A 25,365-nucleotide genomic window follows, 5' to 3' on the forward strand; every position below is an offset into this window, starting at 1 on the left:
ATACAAATCATTGCAGATTTTAATTTTCTTTTTCATTTTAATTTTCCAGATCTATTCACTGATGCTCATGGACTAATGAGCCGCATTGAGGCCTCCTTCAATCACCTTAACGTCTCTTACCACCTGAGTCCATAGCCTCCGCAGCATCTGAATATTCATCTCCTGTATAAAAATAGCAGTACGTTGGCCCTTGAGCAGGAGCTATTAATGGAATGTACACAGAAGAAAATTAAAAATCGTTCGAGCAAAAGCTAATACGGAAACGACATGCACAAAATAGCATTTATGCCAATACAAAGGCAGGAGGCAGAAAGAATATTTAGCGATGGTTTTAGTCTTTTCTGGATACGATGTTGTTTACAAAAATGTGACCTAAAAAAAAAAAAAACATTTCATCCAACCGCCACGTGACATGCATGGCTTAGACTATTCCACTTTTCATCAAGGATGGGTATACCGTCACGATGATGAGCCTGGTTAATCTCTATATGGTTTATCCAGATGCCGGCGTAGAAGGAAATGCTAGACCAGTAAACCCTTCTAATATGCATGGAGCACAAACTGGTTTATCCAAATACTGTTAATCCAGATGAAAAATTCCTTTTGCCAACTGCTGTCCATCAACTAGGTCATGTTGTTTGGGGATAAACAAAAACTAAAAAAAAACAGTGAAGCTAACGTGATGATTCTGACTTCTGCAATGTGCATTAAACATTTACAACTGTCTGGAATGTACAGGGGGAAAAGAGGTTCTATCAGCATAGATTTAAGGGGCACTTCATCAAATTTGTTTTGTGAAAATGTGAGACATGTCATAGATTGGTGGAGTTCTGGGAGCTGGGGTCACATATTAATGTCCTAGACCAGGGATGGTCAACCTGCGGCCCTCCAGCTGTTGCAAAACTACAACTCCCAGCATGCCCTAATAGCTGGGAATTGTAGTTTTGCAACAGCTGGAGGGCCCCAGGTCGGGCATCCCTGTCCTAGACGAATGCACAAGTAACCATTGATCCAGTTTATTCTCTTTTCTGTTGCTTATACACAATTAGCTATAACATTCAAGGGGTATTCCCACATTTGATATTTATGGCACAGGATATATGATGAATGTATGATAGATGTGGGACCCACACCCTTGTGGAGAATAGGGGTCCCCTGACCCATCCGGTGAGACAGCATCCACATCCAGGCTGAGAATAAGTGAAGAAAGACATGCATATGCATGCCACTTCTCCATTTAGTCTGTGCCCAAATGCTGTAGCTGGCAGCCACTTCCCCAGGCAGATGTAGGGACCCCTGTTCTCCACACAGGTGTGGGTCCCAAAGGTGGGACATCAGGTGGACATGCCATAAAGGCAGGGGCGTACCTAGAGCATTTGGCACCCGGGGCGAACCCTTTGTTTGGCACCCCCCCTTAATTACACCCCCTCCCTCCCCACCTTAATTACACCCCCTCCCTTAATTACACACCCCCCCCTTAATTACACCCCCTCTCTTCTCCCCTTAATTACACCCCCTCCCTTAATTACACGTCACCTCCTCCCTTAATTACACCCCCTCCCTCCCCACCTTAATTACACCGCCTCCCTTAATTACACCCCCCCTTAATTACACACTCCCCCCCTTAATTACACCCCCTCCCTCCCCACCTTAATTACAAACCCCTCCCTTAATTACACACACACATCCCTTAATTACACCCCCCCCTTAATTACAAACCCCCACTTAATTACACACACACACACACACCCCTTAATTACACAATTATTTACTCACATTTTGATGATGCCTCAGGCTCCGTCCGCCCGCTGGTAATGGTTCCGCTTCTTTAAAAGATCCGTGAAGGCGGCGCGGCGTCAGCGTCGTGACGTCATGTTGCGCGCCGCCGCAATAATCCTTCCACAGAAGCCGGCGCCTGGCGGAGTCGCGTCGCGGTGCAGCAGTGGATGGAGGGGTGACTCCGTCATGGCACCCCCCTTGTGAGTGGCACCCGGGGTGGGCCGCCCCCCCCCCCCGCCCCCCCCTTGGTACGCCACTGCATAAAGGTCCAAGGTAGAAATACCCCCTTAAAACCACTGATGGGTAATTATCTTGGTTCAGTGACACCTATTAAGGGTAGGATATATTAGGAAGGGAATGAATAATCAGCTCTTGAAGTTGATGTGTTGGAAACATACAAAATGGAGAAGTGTGAGGACCAGAGCAATTTTGATAAGGGCCAAATTGTGATGGCTAGACTACTGGGTCGGAGCATCTACAAAACAGCAGGTCTTGTGGGGTGTTCCCAATATGCAGTGGTTAGTAGCTAACAAAAGTGGTCCAAGAAAAGATAACTGCTGATCTGATATCTGGGTCATTAGTGTCCAAGGTTTACTCATGGATGTTGTGAACAAAGGTTAGCTCATCTGGTTTAAACCCACAAAAAAGGCTAATGTAGCACAAATTGTTGAAAAAGTTAATGCTGGCTATGAGAGAAAGGTTGAATCACTGACTACCACCCTGTAAAATGTAGCCTTTAATAAATCACTTCAAAAACAACCCCAAAATTAATCCATGATATACACATACAAAAAACACACCACTCGATGGTAGTAACTGAGGCAATCTTATAGGTATGGCTTGAGACTGATAAATGAAAGGGGGTGCTGATTCTAGGTCTCACCCTAAATTCAAGACCCTACCTATAAACGGAATAGCCGCCCCGATAGGGGCGATTCCGTATCAGGAACCTCATGAATGACCTAGGATGGCGTTTTCATTATGTGTATATCATGGATTCATTTTGGGGTTGTTTTTTAAGTGATTTATTAAAGGCTACAATTTACATAGTGGTAGTCAGTGATTCAATTGTTGAGATATATACCATCTACATTGATTTTACCCTTTGATGGGTTACTGTCTTAGCTGTGACTTATGAGAGAAAGGTGTCAGAACATACAGTGCACAGCACAGACCAGTCAGAGTGCCCCTTCTGGTCCATATCCACTGCCTAATGTTAATTTCACACCATCCGTCATGGATCAGCAAAAACATTTCCATCACAATAATACAACCGTCTGCATCCGTTATGAATGGATCCAGTTGTATTATCTTTAAAATAGCCATTAATAGCCATTCAATGAACACCATTGAAAGTCAATGTGACTTACATTGACTTACATTGTGAGTCATGACGAATCCATCTTGCTCCGCACCACATCACGGACAGAAAAACGCTGCTTGCAGCGTTATTCTGCCCGCGATGGGGACGCAACCAAATGCAACGGAATGCATTGGGCAATATCAGAGCTCTCGTCCATGAGTATGGGTATGTATCTTTGTACCTGTCCTGAATCATGCCTTGTCCCTGTCCTGTATTCTGATAGCCTAGCAGAGCTTATCTGCGTCTGTTCCATGTTCCTGTTCTTGTCTGTCTGGCAGTCCTTACTGCTTCTGGTGTTCCGTTCATGTCTGCTTCTGTTCTTGTCAGTCCATGTCCGCCTTCGGAAGAGGGTTCCTCTGTTCCCCGGAGGTGGAATGCTCATTCTCTGTCTGTGTGCAGCTCCGCCTGGGGCCGCTTAGCTTCTATTGCTTGCGGCACAGGTAACTGCTTCTGCTGTGCCTTGCCTGTCTGTGGACTCAATGTACTGTTGGTACCATGTCTGGTATCTCCTTGCCACCTGATCCTGCTGCCACTGACTCGGTTTAAACTCTGGAGTAGCCCCTGGCAACTACCCTAACGGCCAAGCCTATCCTCACCATCTGAGGCTCTACTGAAGACCAGGTAGCTGCTTAGTTACGCCCCTCCAGAGTATTGCTAGTCAGTGGCGCAGTGGGTCCACTTCCACTGATCCATTTTTAGTACATTGAGGTCTTCTGTTATAGTCATTGTCACGTGTCTTGGTTCCTTTGTAATAAATTTGTGTTCCGTGGTCCTTGGCCTGTTTGCCTTGTCCTGCTCGAATGACGTCCCAGAGGTCCCCCTTGGGCCCCAGGCACGTGACAGGGTGTCATGCTCCTCAATTAACCAGAATAAATCAAAATTAAAACTGTAGCACTCGCCTGTCTTAAATTCATGCTGGTTTATTCACCAAAAATACCGACGTTTCGACCTCTTGGTCTTTCTCAAGCAAAGTTTGCTTGAGAAAGACCGAGAGGTCGAAATGTCGTAATTTTTTGTGAATAAACCAGCATGAATTTAAGACAGACGAGTGCTGCAGTTTTAATTTTTATTTATTCTGGATGATTTAGGGATACTACAGACTGGTATCCAACAGCGGAATGCAAGCAGTATTTGCGACGTTTCGACCTCTTGGTCTTTCTCAAGCAAAGTTTGCTTGAGAAAGACCGAGAGGTCGAAATGTCGTAATTTTTGGTGAATAAACCAGCATGAATTTAAGACAGGCGAGTGCTGCAGTTTTAATTTTGATTTATTCTGGATGATTTGGGGATACTACAGACTGGTATCCAACACTGAGGGCACCACCACCATAGAGACTTTTTGCTATAGATTTGTAAGTGCTGCAACTTTTTTCTTTTTTGAGCCTCAATTTATTAATACATCTGCATTACACTTAAAGGATTTGTCTATCCCAATCACCAGCCCTGGCTTTTGGTCTTACTGCTTGCATTCCGCTGAATTTGATGGACTTGGTGTCTCCATTATGAGTCTTATGGATTTGCCTTGAAAGGGGTGTATCTTTCCTATGGAGGAGGTCATTGAAGTGTTTGTGTATTCTGTGCCTAAACTCTCACTTTATCTTCCCAAGATAGTCATGGGGGCAATCACACATAGCCAAATATACCACTCCACTGGTTTTACAATTTATAAAATCTCTATTGACTAATTCATGATTCGTTGATGTGCTTTTAAATGTCTAGCCAACTTGGATCTGTTCACATGCCACGTACCTCCTGTGCCACAAAGGGCCTGTTGGTTGCCAGGAAAGCACCTCGCAATGGGGGAGAAGAATGGCTGTGTACCAAGTGATCTTTTAAGCTCCACCCTATTTTAAAAGTAATCTGGGTGGCTGACGCCAATGACTGTACAAAGGTCCACAGCTTGGAGAATCCCACATTAAGTTTCAAGTATTGAGCAGAACTGTTTGTGGGTATATTCCTATAACTCTAATGGTCCTTTTCTGTTTCTCAGGGGCTTGGGTATCAATAGGCATCGTTCTACTATCTCTTCTACTAGCCTCTTTAAAACCTTCCTTCAGAACATTGTCAGGATAACCCCTGTCGTTGAATCTCTCTCTTAGATCCTTGGCCTGTTCTAAAAACATCCGCTTATTTGAATAATATCTCCTGAGGCAAATGTATTGTCCATTCGGTTTATCTTTCCTGAAGGGATATGGATGTAAGCTCTTCCACCTCAGGAGGCTGTTTGTAGCCGTGGATTTTCTAACTATGCTAGTGGTGACATATCCATAACATCCTCATTTAAAGGACACATTTTTGACACAGGATTGTCAAAGAATTGTGGTAACATTCTGCCGTAAAGTACAGGCCCAGACTGTTTTGGTTAATTTCAGATAGAAAGTCCATAAAGGAGTCCTTGGAGCCTGACCAAAATATAAAAATGTTGTCGATGAATCTCAACCAGAGGCACATTGAATGATGCCATTGGTGGAGGTCATCAAACCATATCACATTTGCCTCCCACCAAGTCGAGGAGCAAATTCGCATATGTGGGTACACAAGGAGTACCCATAGTGGTGTCCCTGAGCTGGTGGTAGCAGCGGGAGCTGAAAGTAAATTATTTTTTAGTCAAATTAAAGTCCAATGGTTTTCAAACAAACTCATTGTGTGAGGCCAACGGTATTTCTCTCATGCTAAGAAAACTAGCCGCGACCTTAAGTCCTAGATGGTGATGGATGGAACTATATAAAGCCGCTACATTTATTGATGCCAATAGTGTTGTTATCCACCAGTAATTCTTCCAGTCTGAGCAACAAGTCAGACGTGTCCCTGATATACAGTATGACAGTGGAGCTTGTCCACATAACTTTTATTTTGATTAATACTGCCAACCCCAGATATAATAAGCCTACCTTTCTGGGTTTTCAGTCCCTTATGTAAGGTATAAAAAGTGGCTGTAATTGGAAAAGTCAGGAAAATAAGATTGAACTCATCCTTAGTAATAATTCTGTTATCAAGTGCCTCAAAAAGAATTTCTTGTAGAAATACTGGGCCCGGATTACAGTCCAATCGACAGTAAGACTCAGGGTCTGATAATAGATTTAAATACATTTGTGTATAGTCATCATAGTCCAGGATTACCAATTGTCTTGTCTTTTTCTAGACTGACAAGAGCCTGTCTCTCTCCCCACACTCAGGTTGGTAAAAGTCTTGTCCCTCTGTTGTATATTCTCAATTAACTTTTAAAGCGTCTCAATGTTTGGGCTATCTGCTAATGGTGGCATCCATAAATTTTTGTGCTTTAAATTAGTTACTGGTCCTCTTGCGCTTTTTGCAGTACCCCAGAGGACTACCGCAAAGGGTTAATTATTGTCAAAAGGGTTAATTTAATGTGGACAATTTAATGTTGTGATTTGTTGTTAAAAAACTCATTTCTTTATACACTGTGTCATCCTAACAGCACAATGGCGAATGGAGTGGTGGCCAGTAACTGATCATTTATCACAGATCGTGTATATAGGTGACACATATGGTTTGTAGACAATCCCTTTAAATCATCTGTTGTATCATTATTGATCGTGTTTATAACCGTTGGGTACATCACTATGTAACGGTGATGACTGGATTTGATGGAACATGTCATGTGATGTGGAAATTTTTTTGTTATTAGTGTATGTTTTATAGTGATAGATTTTATCATGACCTAAGCTACCGTGTAAGGTGTTTGAAACAAGTAACTATGATTTTCAAGTAAACACCAAAAAAGTATTTGGGGCAAAATAGTTCAACCCGTAACCGTGCCCCTCAATTATCACACCAACAGAAGGCTAATCCAAATAGAAAACAATAAAACCAGTATTTATTAATGCATGTTAAAACAAGAAATCACAGTATTAAAATGGTTGGTGGTACAAGCATAAACAAGGCTAACATTGCCCTAGCAAGAGGTACAGGCTAATGGTGAAATACAGGCATATGGTTGGACAATTAATAAGCCAGGGTATATAACACACTACATGATATAATGTTAAGACCCAAATAAAGTGCAAGTGCATGAACTCAAATCACATGTACATACCAATGCTAGCATTTACCCCCTGATGAAGCATTAGCGAAATGTGCGTCGTGACGCAGGAGGAGAGGGTTTCTTGGTATGGCTACACATTTGTATATCAATTGCTTGGGCTGCCTTGGTATGTACATGTGACTTGAGTTCATGCACTTGCACTTTATTTGGGTCGGAACTGCCTGCCTGAATCCTCTGCCGCAAGTGTGAAAGTACCCTAACAGACGTGCGGCACAGAAGGGAGGGAAGAGAAGTACCCTTCCACTAGGGTGACCCCTAGCTCACCTGGCGCTAGCACCTGGCTACCCTTATGTCCCTAGACGGGCTGCTAACCAGTACACCAATCACATGCCTCGTCCCTGGCTTACCCTGAAATAAGCCCTAGGTAGTGAGTAGGGCGGTGGGAGCACTAGTCCTCACCACTGACACATAGGGTAACAACAGGGAAAGGACAAACAACACAAACACTAAAAACAATCCCAGAAGGGAGACAACAAACAGGAATGAACCAGAGATCCAATAACTCCAGTTTCAACGGCTCCACATAAATAGTTGTCCACCTGAGGTCAGAATAGAAGATATGAAAGGAAGGTCTATATCTGGCAACAAGGGAACCAGAAAGGAAGAATATATAGTAGCTGGGAGTGGCTGACAGAGAACAGCTGAAAGGAAAAGCTACAGATTCCTAAATGGGACAAAAAAGGATCACAAACCTAAGCAGGAAAATCTGGACCGGAATCTCTTCTCACCATTAGGTCATGGAGCGATCTCTTAAGAAACTGAGCGAGTAGCCACCCGCTGCAACCTTCTGACCCCAGGCACAACAGGGTCAGCGATAGGTCGTGACACCCTTGTGACAGCCTGCCACTCCATCAGATACAGGGAAAAGAAACCCTATTCTCAGGATCGGTGGGCTTTCCCCCAGCGATCAGTTAGTTATCCCATATCCTATGTATAGGGTATAACGTCTAAACTTGGCACAACATCCTTAATCATCACTGGAACAGACATTTGGTTTTAAAGTGAATTTCCACAGGACAGACCGGTTGCAGACATTTCAGGACTCTCCTATTAATCTGAGCTTGCTTAAAACCATGTGTTTGCTTCAGGGACAACTCCATGCAGATGAAGGAAACTGATTTTAAGCTTCAGAAATGTTCACAGCAAAGCTGCCTCATGTGAATTTATCCTTAGAAGTCATGCACTAAAGACGCACTTCTGGTGATACTAGAATATATACACTTAAATATAGCTTATTCACTCATTCATTTTATGCTCCGATGCCCCCCCTTGCCCTAGGTTGCGTTGCACAGGGAAAGGGCTGTTTTGTTTACATTCTCACTGCTAGGCAGAGGCTTCCGCCTAGCAGTGATCCCAGTGACATCACCGGTACTAATGGGTCGTTTATAGCGCTGACCTAGCCTGTTTTTATTAGCATACCCAAAGTGTGACCTGGAACGTCACGGGATCTAAAGAAAAATCCCATGGGTGAGCATCAAAGCATGGAATGTTGAGGGGTAACTATCTTTTATTTGAACTGTCTACATAAGAGCTACATCTGGTGTAATGGGGTTATCTGATAGGATAAAATACCTGCTCAGCCAATCATTGTTGGCAGTAGTGACCGGCCTCAGACAAGGATTCGCTGAGCAGGCATTTCTTGGCATTTCCTGTCGAGACCAGAAATCAGGATGTCGAAGGTAATAATGCTTCTTTTATGTTTTTAAACCCATTTTTCCACTTTTCCAAAAAAAAATTATTGCTGGACAACCGTTTACAGGGGTTTGGTCCCCTTTAAAATAGGCGCCCTAGGGTGTGGTGCCAACACTAAGGTCAGTCATTGGCTGCAACAGTGCACATGCACCTCATTCATAGCTCGGCTGGAAGTAAACAAGCTGGAGACTGGAAGATCATCAAACAGAGCCAGGGACTTAGAATGGAGTGATGGGGAGCAGGTCAGTATGGTTGTTTCATTGGGTACCAACACACTAGGGGGGCTACTTAAAAAAGGCATATTCACATCAGTAATGAAGGCTTCTTTTGGGGCAGCTTCCATCAAAAGGAAGAAAAACCAAAAAGTCCTGCATGCGGGACTTTTTTTGTCTGGTCAAAAATAGGTTCCCGAAAGGAAATTGAATAAAGCAGAACAATGAAAATAACCAATAGTTGGTATAGAGTCAGAGAAAAGTGTCTATCCCTGCACCTCATTTATCATCCAGCTTGAGCCACTGTGATAGAACTGGTGCGGGTCTAGACAGCCTGCTTAAGTTAACACCATCTTTAGGATTAGTAAATCTGGGCCAATGTGTGGGGGGAAAAAACACTTCAACTACAACATGCAGTAATTAGAAAAAAAAAACACCAAGAGAGGAATAAAACAGAAGGAATATGTGTTAAAACACCAGTACAAAAATAACATCTTATAATTTCATATTAGCCAGCGTGTAACATCCAGCCGCATAATTTTTTTCTTTCTCAAAAACGATGCTGTAAAAAAATGTGCCATTTAAAAAAAAAGGCAGATGTTGTGTCAAACCACCCAAATATGGGCATGTTCAACAAGTTGGTAGTAAATTCTTATTAGGCTATATTCACACATAATTTTTTGTTTGCGTTTTATTTGGTGGTGAAAAGGGTCGTGTTTTTTAACCAATTTTTTCGTTTGTTGCTGCTTTTATTTACTGTTCTTTTTTCAACTTTTTTTAATAGTTAGCACAGGCTTTTTCAGGTGTTATTATTATCCTATAGAGATTCCTATAGTAAAAAGGCCTGAAGATACGCCATATCTAGAGCATGCTGCATGTTGAGAAAAATACCAAAAACTGTAAAAACACAACGCAAAAACGCATGCAAAAAACACAAAGAAAATATAAAATATGTATGAAACCAGCCTCACAGTCCTTTGATACATTGCCAACATCAATATAAACATTTCCAAGTTAAAGTTATCCATTCATACCGGTCCGGTGCTACCAAAGCTGCTTTGAAATAAAATGTTGGCAGTATATTGGGGGTCCTGAAAGTAATGTAGCTGACTGACATTAGCGATTTGCTAATGTCAGCAGTAACTAACAGTATGCTTTATAACTCCCTGCCTGCCGCCGTTCTCTTAAAATAAAGACTTTTAAAATATGCTAATGAGCCTCTAGGTGCTATTAGGGCGTTGGTTCAGCACTTAGAGGCTCGGTCTACGCACCCTTTGGCACGCCCAGGTCCAGTTGATTGACTTTCGGGTTCTCCTCAGTGTCCCGTAAATACGCGCCTACGCTATCCCGTTTAGTATTCGGGGCAGGCGCAGTGAGGAAGCCGGCAGCAGGAGCACATCCTTTACTCACTGCGCCTGTGCTGAATACTAAAAGGGACAGCGCAAGCGCAGGATTTACGGGACACTGAGGAGAACTCGAAAGTCAATCAACTGGACCTGGGCGTGCCAAAGGGTGCGTAGATCGAGCCTCTAGGTGCTGAAGCAACGCCCTAATAGCACCTAGAGGCTCATTAGCATATTTTTTAAGTCTTTATTTTAAGAGAACGGCGGCAGGCAGGGAGTTATAAAGCATACTGTTAGTTACTGCTGACATTAGCACATCGCTAATGTCAATCAGCTACATAACGTTATTTCTCATGACAGAAACCCTTTAATAACATAGAAATAAATACATTTAAAATAAAGTTTGGTGTAGCCACATTAGTAAATCATGTCCGCTGTGTCCTCATAGTGTCATGCTAAAATATTCAGGCCAATTGAATCGAAGCGGTTGACCAATTGAACCCCAAAAGAAAGAAAAAAACTAGTACCACAACTTCGTATCAAGTAAAAATACATCTTTATGTAAACATATGCCCAGCTTAAATGTTATGTCATATATAACACTGCCATCCTAACATTATGAAGGAATATACCGTATACAATATTTTTCGGACTATAAGACGCACTTTTTTACGAAAAGTAAGAGAAACATGGCAGTACAATAGCATTATGGAAGCAGTCATTAGTATGCAGGAGGTGCAGGGAGTAGTGAGGGAAGCACTGCACCGGCTGTACTGTCAGGACGTGGTGCACATAAACATGCACTATTTTTATTTTTATATGTCTTATCTGAGGTCTGATGGGGGTCCAAGCTGAGGCTGATGGGGGTCTGATCTGAGGCTGATGGGGGTCTGATCTGAGGCTGATGGGGTCTGATATGAGGCTAGTGGGTTCTGATATGAGGCTGGTGGAGGTTGGGAGTCTGATGAGGGTCTGATCTGAGGTCTGATAGAACTTGGGGGTCGGATTTTGGGGTCTGATCAAGAATGGGGGTCTGATTTGGGGATCTTATGAGGACTGGGAGTTTGATCTGAGGTCTGATGAAAAGTATTTTTTTTTATTATTTTACTCCTCTAAATCCTAGGTGCAGTTTATAAATCTGATGCATCTTATGGTCCGAAAAATACAGTATATGAAAAGGAAAACACTCCACTAATCAAATCAATACTGCAGCTGGAATACTGGTCAACCAATTCAGCCAAATCAAACACAATTAGAATTTGGAGCAATTTAATCATCTCTAAACATAACTACTAAACGTCTAAATAAAATAGATGATACAATTTAAAGATATCAGAAGCTCATAACTGAAAGTGTACTCATATGGTGACAAAATATTCAGCCAGCACAGACAGATTACAACATTCATTGGTAGGGATGAGCGAACCTGGAAGTTCGGGTTCGCCGGGTTCGGCCGAACTTCGGCTCAAAGTTCGGGTGCGGGACCTGAACTCGACGCGAACTTGACCCTGAACTAGTGTTGGTTGAGCACCAAAGTGCTCGTGTGCTCGAGTAGAACACTTCCCGATGCTCAGGTGCTCTACAGAGCACCCGAGCAGAATGGAAGTCAATGGGAGAACCCGAGCATTAAACCAGGCACCCCTGCTCTAAAGAGGGGAGGGTGTCTGGACTCTAGTTCGGCTTAGGAGTCCCTGCTCTGACTCCATATACAGTGCTTGGGGACACTCAGTGTATATAAATCTAATTTAGCCTCTATTTCTAAAAAGTTTCTGGCGGGATTCGAACTCACAACCTTCTACATTACAGCGAAGAATCTTAACCACTACACTATAGAGCTGCATGGACAGTAACTTAAAAAAAATAAGAAAATATGAGACTTCTGCTGTATAGGAATACTTACTAGAAGTAAGTATTCCTATACAGCAGAAGTCTCATATTTATTTTTTAGTAACTTTTTTATAAATTTGGGAAGACCCCAAAACATTGGGAAATAGAAAAGAGAAAGTGCGCTGGAGTATAACAATGGCTGGGTGCGGCCGATATACTTGTCTATTCAGCACAAGGTACGGACAAGTCCTGAGGGATCCATGCCTGGCTCATTTTAATGAACATGAGAGTGTCCACATTGGCCTTTGACAGGCTGTTGCACTTGTCTGTGATCACCCCCCTGCCATGCTAAACACACGTTAAGACAATACTCTAGCCGCAGGGCAGGCCAGCACCTCCAAGGCGTAAAGGGCAAGCTCAGGCCATGTGCACAATTTGGAGACCCAGAAGTTGAATGGGGCAGACCCATCAGTCAGTACATGTAGGCGATGTGCACACGTACTGTTCCAAAATGTAGCTGAAATGCTGCCTCCTGCTAAGACGTTCCATATCAGCTGGTGGTGCTGGTTGTTGTGGCGTGCTGACAAAGCTTTTCCACATTTCGGCCATGCTAACCCTGCCTTCTGAGGTGCTGGTGGTGCCCCAGCTGCGTTGGCGACTTCTTCCTCCTCCTCTGCCTTTGCCTTGTGGTTCCACTGTGCCCCCGCTGTCAGGTGGGAATGCCATCAACAGCGCATCTACCAGCGTGCGCTTGTACTCGCGCATCTTCTAATCACGCTTCAGTGACGGAACTAAGGATAGCACGTTGTCCTTGTAGCGGTTATCTAGCAGGGTGGCTACCCAGTAATAAGCACTGGTTAGAATGTGGGCAACTCGGCGGTCATTGCGCTGACACTCCAGCATGTAATAGCTCATGTGTGCCAGGCTGCCCAGAGGCAACGACAGGAACCCACCCACCGAGCCACTTGTGAATGACTGGCCTGAAAACCATGGAAATGATCCCTCTTCCTCTGTGCCACATCCTCTTCCATCATTGCCCGAAGTGTTTTTTCAAGGAGACATACAAGTGGAATAGTAACCCTGAGGACGGTGTCATTGGCACTGGTCATGTTGGTGGAGTACTTGAAACAGCGCAACATGGCTCACACGTCCTGCATTGAGGCCCAGTCATTGGTGGTGAAGTGGTGCTGTTCCGCAGAGCGACTCACCTGTGCGTGCTGCAGCTGAAACTCCACTATCGCCTGCTTCTGCTCGCACAGTCTCTCCAGCATGTGCAAGGTGGAGTTCCACCTTGTGGGTATGTCGCACATGAGGCGGTGAGCCAGAAGGCCGAAGTTACGCTGCAGCGCAGACAGGCGAGCAGCAGCAGGGTGAGAACGCTGAAAGCGCGGACAGACGGCCCACACTTTCTGCAGCAGCTCTGGCATATCAGGGTAATTTTTCAGGAACCTGTGCACCACCAAATTCAGCACATGCGCCAGGCAAGGGATGTGCATCAAACCGGCTAGGCCTAGAGCTGCTACAAGATTTCACCCGTTATCACACACCACCAGGCCGGGCTTGAGGCTCAGGGGCACCAAGCACTCATCGGTCTGTTGTTCCATGCCCGTCCACAGCTCCTGCGCGGTGTGGGTTTTTTCCCCCAAACAGATAAGTTTCAAATCAGCCTGCTGTCGTTTCCCCCTGGCTGTGCTGAAGTTGGTGGTGAAGGTGTTATGCTGACCGGATGAGGAGGTGGTAGAGGAGGAAGCAGAGTAGTAGGAGAAGGCAACAGGAGGCAAAGAGAAACGTCCTGCAATCCTCAGTGGCAGAAGGACATGCGCCAAACTGCTATCCGCCTCAGGCCCAGCCACCACTGCATTTACTTAGTGTGCAGTTAGGGAGATATAACGTACCTGCCTGTGCTTACTGGTCCACGTATCGGTGGTTATGTGGACCTTTCCACAGATGGCGTTGCGCCCTGCAGCCTTTCAACAAGCTTTATTAAATGCCCGAACACGAACCAAACTTTTCCGGCAAAGTTCGGGTTCGGGTCCGGGTACCCAAAATCGTAAACTTTACAGTTCGGGTTCGCTCAACACTATTCATTGGTTCAAGGAAAAACCTGTGCTAATTTCAGGCTTTATTGTCACTTGTATTTAATATTTTTGAAGGTTATCTTGAGTGGTGAGAGCACAAGACCACACTTCAATGTTCTAGTGCACTATGTCCTGGACATTTAAAGTCCTGCTAACAATGCAATAAAGAAATTCATTATCTGCTATGGCCTCTGGAATATGCAACTGAACAAGCGGTTATATTAAAAGCGTTAACCCAAGACAGGCCATCACACCTCTTCTGTGAAATATTTTATCAAATACAACACAAGTACCTCCCCTCTTCCACTACATTTCAGCACCATGTAAGCAACAAAATGTTGAAGGTCATCACCACTTCACATGAAATGATAAATGGAGTCATAATAATGGCCTATTTCAGTGGTTGGAGTCTGATGTCCCATGTTTTCAAGTTTTTAACTGAGTACTGGTATAAAAATGGTATTTGATTAAATTACAGCTCAGATTTGTATAGCACTCACAATAATGGAGCGTGAGATAAACGACATCAGGTAATACAATTTTTGGTTTATTCTGACACTAGGAGAACTATACAACACATTCAGAAACTCTTCAGACCGTTTGACTTTTTTCACATTTTGTTAAAGGGATTCTGTCACCTGGATTTTGCCTATAGAGCTGCGGACATGCGCTGCTAGATCGCCGCTAGCACATCCGCAATATACATTCCCCATAGCTCTCAGTGCTTTTATTGTGTCAAAAAAACTATTTTATTTATATGTAAATGAGGCAGCCACGCCCACTGTGAAGGAGCCTAGCACTGCCCCGCATCCTCCGAATCTCCTGCGAGATTACAGCGCTCTAACATGACACTTAGGCCCCTTTCACACGGGCGAGTATTCCGCGCGGATGCGATGCGTGAGTTGAACGCATTGCACCCGCACTGAATCCTGACCCATTCATTTCTATGGGGCTGTGCACATGAGCGCTGATTTTCACGCATCACTTGTGCGTTGCGTGAAAATCGCAGCATGCTCCTCTTTGTGCGTTTTTCACGTAACGCAGGCCCCATAGAAATGAATGGGGTTGCATGAAAATCGCAAGCATCCGCAAGCAAGTGCGGATGCAGTGCGATTTTCACGCACGGTTGCTAGGTGACGATCTGGATGGAGACCCGATCATTATTATTTCCCCTTATAACATGGTTATAAGGGAAAATAATAGCATTCTGAATACAGAATGCACAGTAAAATAGCGCTGGAGGGGTTAAAAAAATAATAATAATTATTTAACTCACCTTAATCCACTTGTTCGCGCAGCCGGCATCTCTTCTGTCTTCATCTGTGCTGTGAGCAATAGGACCTTTGATGACGTCACTACGCTCATCACATGATCCATCACCATGGTGATGGACCATGTGATGGACCATGTGATGAACGCAGTGACGTCATCAAAGGTCCTATTGCTCACAGATGAAGACAGAAGAGAAACCGGGCTTATTTTTTATTTTTTTTTAACCCCTCCAGCCCTATTGTACTATGCATTCTGTATTCAGAATGCTATTATTTTATTTATAAAATAATACAATCTACACTACAACTAACCCAAACCTGAACTTCTGTAAAGAAGTTCGGGTCTGGGTACCACAGTCACATTGCGCCCGCGCGATAAAAACTGAACATCGGAACGCAATCGCAGTCAAAACTGACTGCAATTGCGTTCCTACTCGCGCGGGTTTGCTGCAATGCACCGGGACGCATCTGGACACACCCGTGTGAAAGAGGCCTTAGAATTGAGGTTAAAAAAAAATCTTGGTTCAATCTTGGCTTCACCAGACCAGAGAATCTTGTTTCTCACAGTCTGAGCATCTTTAGATAGTTTTTTGCAAACTTCTGGTGGGCTTTCATGTGTCTTTTAATGGGGAGAAGCTTTTTTTCTGGCCACTCTGCCATAAACCCTAGATTGGTGGCTGACATTCTGGAAGTTTCTTCCATTAGAATACAGGATCTTTGTAGCTCAGCCAGAGTGATTATTGTTTTGTCACTTCTCTTAAAAAAGCCCTTCTCCCCTGATTAATTTGATGGGGCGCCTAGCTCTAGGAAGAGTCCTGGTTGGTCCAAACTTCTTCCATTTAAGAAAAGAGGCCACTGAGCTCTTGAATAGTGTTGATCGCGAATATTCTGATCGCAAATTTTTATTGCGAATATCGGCACTTCGAGAATTCATGAAGATCTAGAATATAGTGCTATATCTTCGTAATCGAAAATATTCTAGATTTTTTTCATCAGTACCCTCACTGCTTCTTGCTTGTGGACCAATGAGAAGGCTGCAATATATTTGTCTGAGCTTAGCAACATCCCTAGCAACCATTAGCAAAGTTGCCTACCCCTTACTATATAAGAACCTCTCCAGCAGCCATTTTCTGCAGTTTTTTTGCAGTTTTGAGAGAGAGAGAGAGCAGTGTCATTGCTGTGCTCTGTGCTTTGCTGAGTCATCTGGATCCTTATTCAATTACATTAGATAGTTAGTTAGCTCATATATATAATACAGATAGTTAGTGGGAGATAGTCAGTGTAGGTTAATAGTCATATAGTGTAGCTGGTTCCAGTGCAGGGTGTTAGGTAGTGTTATAGGAATTTCTGTGCTGTGATAGGGAATAGTGTCTTTGTCTTTCGTTTAAAAAAAAAAAAGTCATTTGCTGTTTGTTTTTCTGTGTTGTGATAGGGATTACTGTGCTGAAAAATGTAGCAAAAGTGAGCCACGCCTGTATTGCGCATGCAATACGCGCATATTACATTGCCAATTTTTGCAATCAAGAAAATAATGACTGGAGATCACAAATTTTAGAATTTGGGAATTTATGGCGTATATTAGGCCAAGAATTCGCCCAAATATCACGAAAACTAATATTGTCTATGCTGCTCATTGTGCTCATTTCAGTGCAGCACAAAGTTATTGTATCTTTCTCCACAGTGGCGTAACTATATATGACTGGGCCCCACAGCAATTTTTTGAACGGGACCACCCCCAGGAACTTCTTTGCAACCCCCTCCTCCTGTGCAACCCCCACACCAATGGCTAGTCAAAATTGCTCTCTCAAATGAGGCCCAACAGCCGCTGTCTGTCTGTTTTCTACAGTGTCTCTGTATATTATATAATTTTATAATACTGTTGAGGGGGCCCTCACAACAAAGTCTTTTAGTCCTCCTCCTGGTTTGGCCCCTTCTGAGTTTGGGCCCCAAAGCAGCCGCTTCCCCTGCTTCTCCAGTTCTAAGCCTTCACACAGTCTCTGAGCTCTACAGGCAGTTCTTTCCTCCTCATGGTTTGGTTTTTGCTCTTATATGCATTGTCAACTGTGAGACCTTATATACACAGGGGTGTGTCTTTCCAAATCATATCTAGTCAACTGAATTTACCACAGGTGGACTCCAAACAAGGTGTAGAAACATCTCGAATGTGATCATTAGAAATGAGAGACCCCCAGAGCTAAATTTTATAGCAAAGGGTCTGATCATCTGAATACATATGTCCATGCAAAATTCTATTGTTTCCTTCTTAAAAATTTTGCAATAAATTCTAAAATTCTGTTATTATTGAGTGCAGCATTATGGGATATTGAGCACAACATGGCAAAACGTTAAAAAAGGGAAAGGGTCTGACGACTTTCCAAATGCATTTTATATAATCCTTTAATTATAGCCACAGAGTCCTTTAAAAGATTTTCTCATCTTGCTGTTACTAAGACGAGATTGCCGGGAAAATAGCAGAGCAGGCCGGCACTTTGCTGTTTCACAAGCTCCCATTCTAGAGCCTGGGCCCACCGAAGGATCCTCTGATACTTGGTGGGCCAGTCCAACCCTAGACACAGATGTTTTGGCCAAAGCTGATAAGAAGAGGCTGATAATCTGTCCTTAAAGGGAAAAATAGCTATTGTCAAATTTTGGTTAAAATTTTTTATTTGATCTGCTTAGAACTGTTCTTTTTTCTTGCCAGTTATTACTGGAACTTAATAAATAACAAAACCAACTATTTGAAAATTTCCCATTAGGTCAATGTAAGTACTATCTTGAAGATGACTAAAAAAGAATATATTTTGGTAAAACATATGTCACCTATATTTTTATCTGCTAGTTAAAACCAGAGAGTTACACATATGATTTTTCTAACCTGTTTTTATTTGAAATGGGGTGGAATTTGGAAAAAAACACAATTCCCAATAGTTTTATGGGTTTCATTATTGATGGCATTCCCTATGCAGTAAAACTAACCTGTTATATTCATTCTCCAGGTCAGTACAACACTACAGCAATATCACATTTTTAAGAACCTTGAAAAACTTTTTTCTTTGCAACGCCATATTCTGACCGCCATAACTTTTTAATATTTATGTCTACAGAACTCTGTGAGGGCTTATTTTTGCCAGGGCGATCTATAGATTGTTTAAAAATGAAAAAAAAAATGATCAAAAAATTAAAGCAAACACAAAAATGGTAAAATGGGCGTTTAGATTTTTTCCCACTACACCCAATAAATACTTTTCTATTTTAATAGTACGGGGCGGGCACTTTAGGATGTGGTAATACCAATGATCTTTATTTTTAAATTTATTTTTATTTTTAATATTTAATATTTCATTTTCACTTTTTTCACTTATTTTTATTCCCCCTAAAGGGACTTTAACATTTGATCATCTGATCGTTTCTCCCATAGATTGCAATGATGTACAATTGCAGCAAAATAGGAGAATTACTGTGTTCCGATAGGAACTTTGCTGTAGCAGGCCTCAGATCCTTCAGAAGGCAAGAGGCTGCCATAGAAGCTGAACAGCTCCCATGATCTTGGTGCAGGGGAACGATTTGGTCCCCAGGAGCACAGCAATCCTAGGAAAAGAAAGCTCAGATGCCTTGGTCACAATTAACCACAGCATCTGAGGGGTTAATAAAAGTCTGTGATTGGCATTATCGCCACCGAGTGTTAGGCTGAGGCTGCCATAACGACCAAACGGTTTCTGCAGTTCCGGCACAGGAGAGCATCAACTGGAGCACAACATTCTCCAAAAAGATTGCTCATATGCTGTGGTTGCATTTGACCACATCTAAGGGGTAAAAAGGCAGTGATTGGTGTTATCATAGACTCTGTCACCCAGTGTCTGTTGTGTAAAATAGAAGGCATCAGGGGGTTAAGGTGCTCCTAAGCAGGTGCTATCTTTAAAGACAAGACTTCTCCCGTACATGTATTGCGGAAGTCAGGAAGGGGGTTATTAAATAAAGCAGGGATGCTCAACCTGCGGCCCTCCAGCTGTTGCAAAACTACAACTCCCACCATGCCCTGCTGTAGGCTGATAGCTGTAGGCTATCTGGGAATGATGGGAGTTGTAGTTTTGCAACAGCTTTCATGCCACCTCAGAGGGGATCAAGACAGGGGTAGGATATGCCAGATTTCATAAATCTCGCCCATAGTTTATGCCTTAAACTCTAATGCTCCTTAGACCTCTAAAAATTCTAGTCATGTATATTCATTTTATCTATTACTTTGCTTGGGACATGATATGATATGTTATGATAGACTAGGAGAGAAACTTTGGCATAATTAAAAAAAAGACATTGAATTAATCCGACTAATCAGATTAAGCTATGAGAAGATGAAAACAGACACTTGCTATGGATGCTCTTCTATGGCTATTAATTATTCTGCTCACATACATTCAAATGATAAATAAAGTAAAATTACAGAAGAACCATAAATGTATATTTTGGCTTAAAAGGGTTGTCCAGCCCCTGAAATTTTTTAAAAACTGACTCAGATCTGTGTAAAATAATAAAATAAGGGATACTCACCTCATAACCTCACAGCTCCCCTACCAATCCCATTCCGACGATTACTGGGTCCCAGCTCATCTCTACTTACTCGTCCCTCACAACACACAGGAAATGCCCCCTCAGCCAATCACTGGCCCCAGCAGTGCCCCGCCTCAGGTACCGATTGGCCCAGCAGGCATTTCCTGTGTGTCAAGACAGGACCAGGAAGTGGAGAAGACTGGCGGGGAACGGTAAGGTGAGCAACAGCTTTAAAGGGAACCTGTCATCAACTTTATGCTGCCCATACTAACGTCAGTCTAAAGTAGAGACAGGTGAGATGATTTCAGTGATCTGTCATTTAAAAGTAAGTGGTTGCTGAGAACCAACATCACAATTATTGCAGACTGGGCCTGGAAAAGAGTCACGGCCACCTGAGAAGAGTCCTGGTTATTCCTGAATTCCTGCTCACCTGCTGATGTCTGACAGTCTTCTACCTAGTTTTCTCCCTTTCTCTCCAGGAGAGAACTGACAATCATCAGCAGATGGGTGAGAGTGCAGGAGATTATGAATAACCATGACTCTTCTCAGGTAGATTTGACTCTTTTCAAGGCCTGGGCTCCAATGATTATGATGCTGGTTCTTGGCAACCACTTACTTTTAGCTCATGAGTGACACACCGCTGACATCAGCATGTCTGTCACTACTTTATGCTGCCCTCAGTGAGGTCAGCATAAAGTTGATGACCGGTTCCCTTTCATTACTTGCATAGTAAGATTTTTAGTAGCTGTTTTAATAGTGTAAGACCATAAGGTGCACACGTGTTTACATCCATTTCACTGTAAAGATAAAACTTCTTATTACAGAAGCATAAATCCACAAAAATCATTACTGAATACAAGTCAACATTTTCACTAACATAAAGATATTCAGAAAAAGTGTTGATGTTGAAGAAGATGTTTCCTATATTACTTGTGTTATGCAGTTAACATAGAGGCATTCATTAAAAAGTTGTGAAACATGTCTACTTTCTTCTAAAACAGCGCCCCTTCACTCTACTGGTAGTTTGTGGTATTGCAGCTCAGCTCCATTCACTTCCGTACAGCTCACTGGCAGCACCGCACACAGGGACAGGCTTGGTGCTAGTTCTGGAGGAAAGTATCCATGTTTTCATATCCTGCAAGGATCCTACCCCTGTAAGCAGGAGCGTAGGTAAAGGCTCATGGGCCCTGGTGCAAGAGTTCAGCTTGGGCCCCTCTTCCATCACTGCTTTGTGACCAGGGGGCAGGCAAGCACAGAACGCTCCCCTCCCCACCATGCATAATTCTTGACCTAACGCCTTCCCTCCAGCCAGAGGTGTAACTTGACCAGCATGCACTTTCCATAATACCAGTGTCTTCTTATGTGGCACAAGGGTCTTTGGGCCCCCTCAGGCCCTTGGCGCAGAAGCAACTGCTACCTTTGCACCCTCTATAGCTACGCCACTGCCTGTAAGGAGATTTAAAAAAAAAATTGATTTGGCACCTTGGCTGAACTTCGTCAAGAAATTCGATTCATTAAGAATTATTTCCTCACAAATCAGTTTTCATTGTATGGAGCGGGCAAAACTATGGGGAACGGCGCTCGCGCAGCTACCCATTATTTAACCCCTCAGATGCCGCGTTCAACACTGATCGCGGTATCTGAGACTCACATTCAGTTGCTCAAGTAGTTAATCCGGGGTTAAAAAATCCTGGGGCTACGTCTTCACGCTCGCCGCAGGTCCTTTGGCAGGTTTTCTTCAATCAAGACAGGAGAGGATAGCTTCTTCATGATCAAGTGGATGAGGTAAGTATTATTTTTTTATTTTCAGGCACCATTAGGAAAAATTGATTTCTTACCATGAAGCACGAGGAAATTCGGCTTTGCAGCAAATTTTTCCTAAACTTCGGATTGAATTCCGCGTCGGATGCTTCGACTCACTCAACACTAGTAAGGAATATCAATGGGTCTGCAAAAAAATGCTGCTGCAACACAGACAGTATCCGCATTTTGCGGGACGCAAAATACATACGTTCATGTGCAGTAGGCTTCTATATGTCAATTGTTTTTTTATTTGCACATAGACCATTGTACAGAATGGGTCTGATATGGAGGTGGATTCGGCCCAGGATTACACAGCTTTTTATGGTATATCAGTGTAGTTCGCAAAAAAAATAATAGTAAAGAAATAAAGTACAAATAGAAAATCACTTCCTAGCAAGACAGAATGACTGAGAGCAGCCCAGGCCTTTGTGACAGGCCTTCTATGCTCTGCTCCACTTCATGGCCGTCAGTCATATCCCGCAGTGCGCGTTACGCATCACATATCACATGAAAGCACCAGAACAACAATGCGGCTGCAGTTCTCATGATTAGTCCACTTGAAATCTACCAACATGGTATCGATTTCCTTGTAACGCTGCTACAAAATGATTCATCTGCAGAACAGCAATGCTCCACCAGGGACTATGCTGCAGGGCTGGCCGCAGACAATGGGAGAAAATGAATGTTACTAGGCTGGATCCAAGCAGAACGACCCTCATTTACATCCCAAATAAGTCTCCGGGGATAGGATGAGTCTCAGACACATGTAATAAGGCATATATATGAGAGGGGGCAAAGAAATAACCTTCAACCAGTCAACACAGCTACACCCATAATGGGCTCACGACTGTGACGAGCGCTCACATAACAAGGACACATGAGGAGCAGGAAAGATTATCAAAAGTAATTACAAGGTTCCTTGGGTAGCATGTAGGGTTGAGCGAACCCGAACTGCAAAGTTCGGGTTCGTACCGAACTTTGCAAGTTCGGATACCCAGACCCGAACCCTGACTTTTCCACTGAAGTTTGGGTTTGGTGTTCGGGTGATTTTATTATTTTTCCGTTATAGCATGGTTATAATGGAAATGAATAGCATTCTTAAGGCAGAATGCTAAATAAAATGGCCATTGAGGGGTTAAAAATAATAAAAAAAAACTCACCTCATCCACTTGATCGCTCAGCCGGTATTTTCTTCTTTCTTCAGGACCTGCGATGACGTCACCGCGCTCACCACATAGTGAGCGCGGTGACGTCATCGCAGGTCCTTTTGCAGGTCCAGCAGACAGAAGAGAATACCGGCTGAGCGATCAAGTGGATGAGGTGAATTTTTCTTTAAATCTAGTTTGCCCTCCATGGCCTCTCATTGCCTTTATTATAGGCTGGTCGGCGTTTCTATCTGGGGTACCCACATTCAGGGCTTGCTGAGCCTGTTTAGGCTCTGTTATCCCTCTGGGCTAGTTACGATTGAGGCCCCAGGGGGCGGGGCTTCCTCCTCTTAAGCGCCCAGAGCCTGTCAGTCAGTGCTCTGGTTGCGTCGCTTTCACAAGCTAGCTCCAGAGTTCCCTGTGCCTTGAGATATTTAGTATTGCTTGGCTTGGGATTGTGGTTTCCTCTTTTACAGCTCTATTTTCTGCTAGTGCTGATGGGCCCCCATAAGGTCTTGTTTCACCACCTCCAGGTAAAATTGTAGGTGTTATGACCTGTGTTCTTTCTAATTACAGACTATGGCTTCCCCTAAGGATCCGGATCAGCGTAAAGCTGGGGCCAAGAGGAAGCATCTGGCGTGTTCCGAATGTAACACCCCCTTAGACGACAGCTGTCCGTACTCTAGATGTGAGAGTTGTCGCACGGCATCCACGGAACCCACGATGCAAGAAATGTTTCAGTGGACGAAGACATACGTGGATGACTCCATTAAGGGAGTGGTGCAGCTGCTGAATGAGAGGCTACCAGGACCCTCTCAGTCTCCCATGGAGGTGGTCGCACCGGTCGAAAGACCTACCCCCTGTTCTCCGGGGTCTTCTTCTTCTGAGGAAGAAGAATCTACTTCTTGCTTTTTCCCTCCAGAAAAGACGCAGAAGTTACTCAAGTCCATCAGGTCGGGGGACCATGATGTTGACATGGGGGAGTCCTCCGATCCCGCCGGACGGACACAGCGTGTCTTTAGAGCGGATGAGACCCTTCTCTCCGTGATGCGCACGGAATGGAGAAAGCCTGAGAAAGGTCCAGTTCTCACTAGAAAATTCAAACTGATGTACCCGATGGCTAAACCCTTGGTGGAATCGTGGGGTTCCGTTCCCAAGGTGGACATGTTGTTCCCAAGTTGTCCCGGCGCACTCTAGTTCCTGCAGACGATGGGTCTAGTCTGCAGGACCCTCTAGACCGGAGGGCAGAGTGCACCCTTAGGAGGAGTTACGTGGCGGCTGCTGCCTCCGCATCAACTTCTATTGCGGCCACGGAGGTAGCCGCCTATTTACGCTCTAAGCTTAACCGAATACAGACGGACGTTGATCAGAGCGTATCAAGGGATGATATCCTGGCAGCCTTCAAGTCGGCCAATCTGGCCATGGACTTTCTGGTCGATTCTACCCAGAATCAGCTGAAGCTGGCCGCCAAAACTATGGCCCTAGTTTCGGCTGCCCGCAGACCACTCTGGCTGAAACCTTGGATCGCTGATAACGCGTCCAAGTTCAATCTTTGTGGGCTCCCCTTCGAACCAGATAGGCTATTCGGGTCCGAATTGGACAAGATAATGGAGGGGCTCTCCGATAAAAAGGGGAAGAGCCTCCCCCAGCAGCCCTTTCGGGGACGCCCCAGGCAGGAGAAGAAAGGCGCAGGTCGTCCAGGGCAGCAGTCTAGGCGCAGAGATTGGGGGGGACCATCTCGTAAATATTCGAGACGCTCCCGTAAACCCACCAGGGAGGCAAAACCCTCCTGACTATGGGCCTCTTCGTGGCTCTTGGATAAGCCCTGCTGCCCCTGCAGTATCTCCCCTAGATTTTCCCGTACCCCTCCCCCAGATTCCCGTGGGGGGTCGTCTTACCCATTTCAAAGACTCTTGGAGCCGGTTGATTGCAGACCCCTGGGTCCAGGACATAGTTTCCCTCAGGTACCGGGTAGATCTTATCTCTCTCCCCCCAGAGAGATTCATCGGCCGGCAGGGGAGAGGGGCCTAGGGATTTATTCACCAGTGTTCCTGGTTCCCAAAAAGACGGGAGATCTCCGGATGATCATCGACTTGAGATTTCTCAATCGATTTATAAGGAAAACAAGGTTTTGCATGGAAACCATAAGGTCAGTCAGCCATATCCTCAACCCTGGGGACGTCATGGCTACTCTGGACCTCAAGGATGCGTATCTTCACATTCCGATCCATTCCGCGTCCCG

At 44.1% G+C, this 25,365-nt stretch overlaps 1 protein-coding gene across 7 annotated transcripts in view; it reads right to left on the reverse strand.

Moving 5' to 3' along the window:
* Nucleotides 1-25,365, reverse strand: part of ANK3 (ankyrin 3) — a 753,651-nt gene that overhangs the window by 356,264 nt on the left and 372,022 nt on the right. The gene's annotated exons all lie outside the window — the stretch shown is intronic.

Source organism: Bufo bufo, chromosome 6 (assembly GCF_905171765.1).
Source record: "Bufo bufo chromosome 6, aBufBuf1.1, whole genome shotgun sequence".
Taxonomy (NCBI): Eukaryota; Metazoa; Chordata; class Amphibia; order Anura; family Bufonidae; genus Bufo; species Bufo bufo.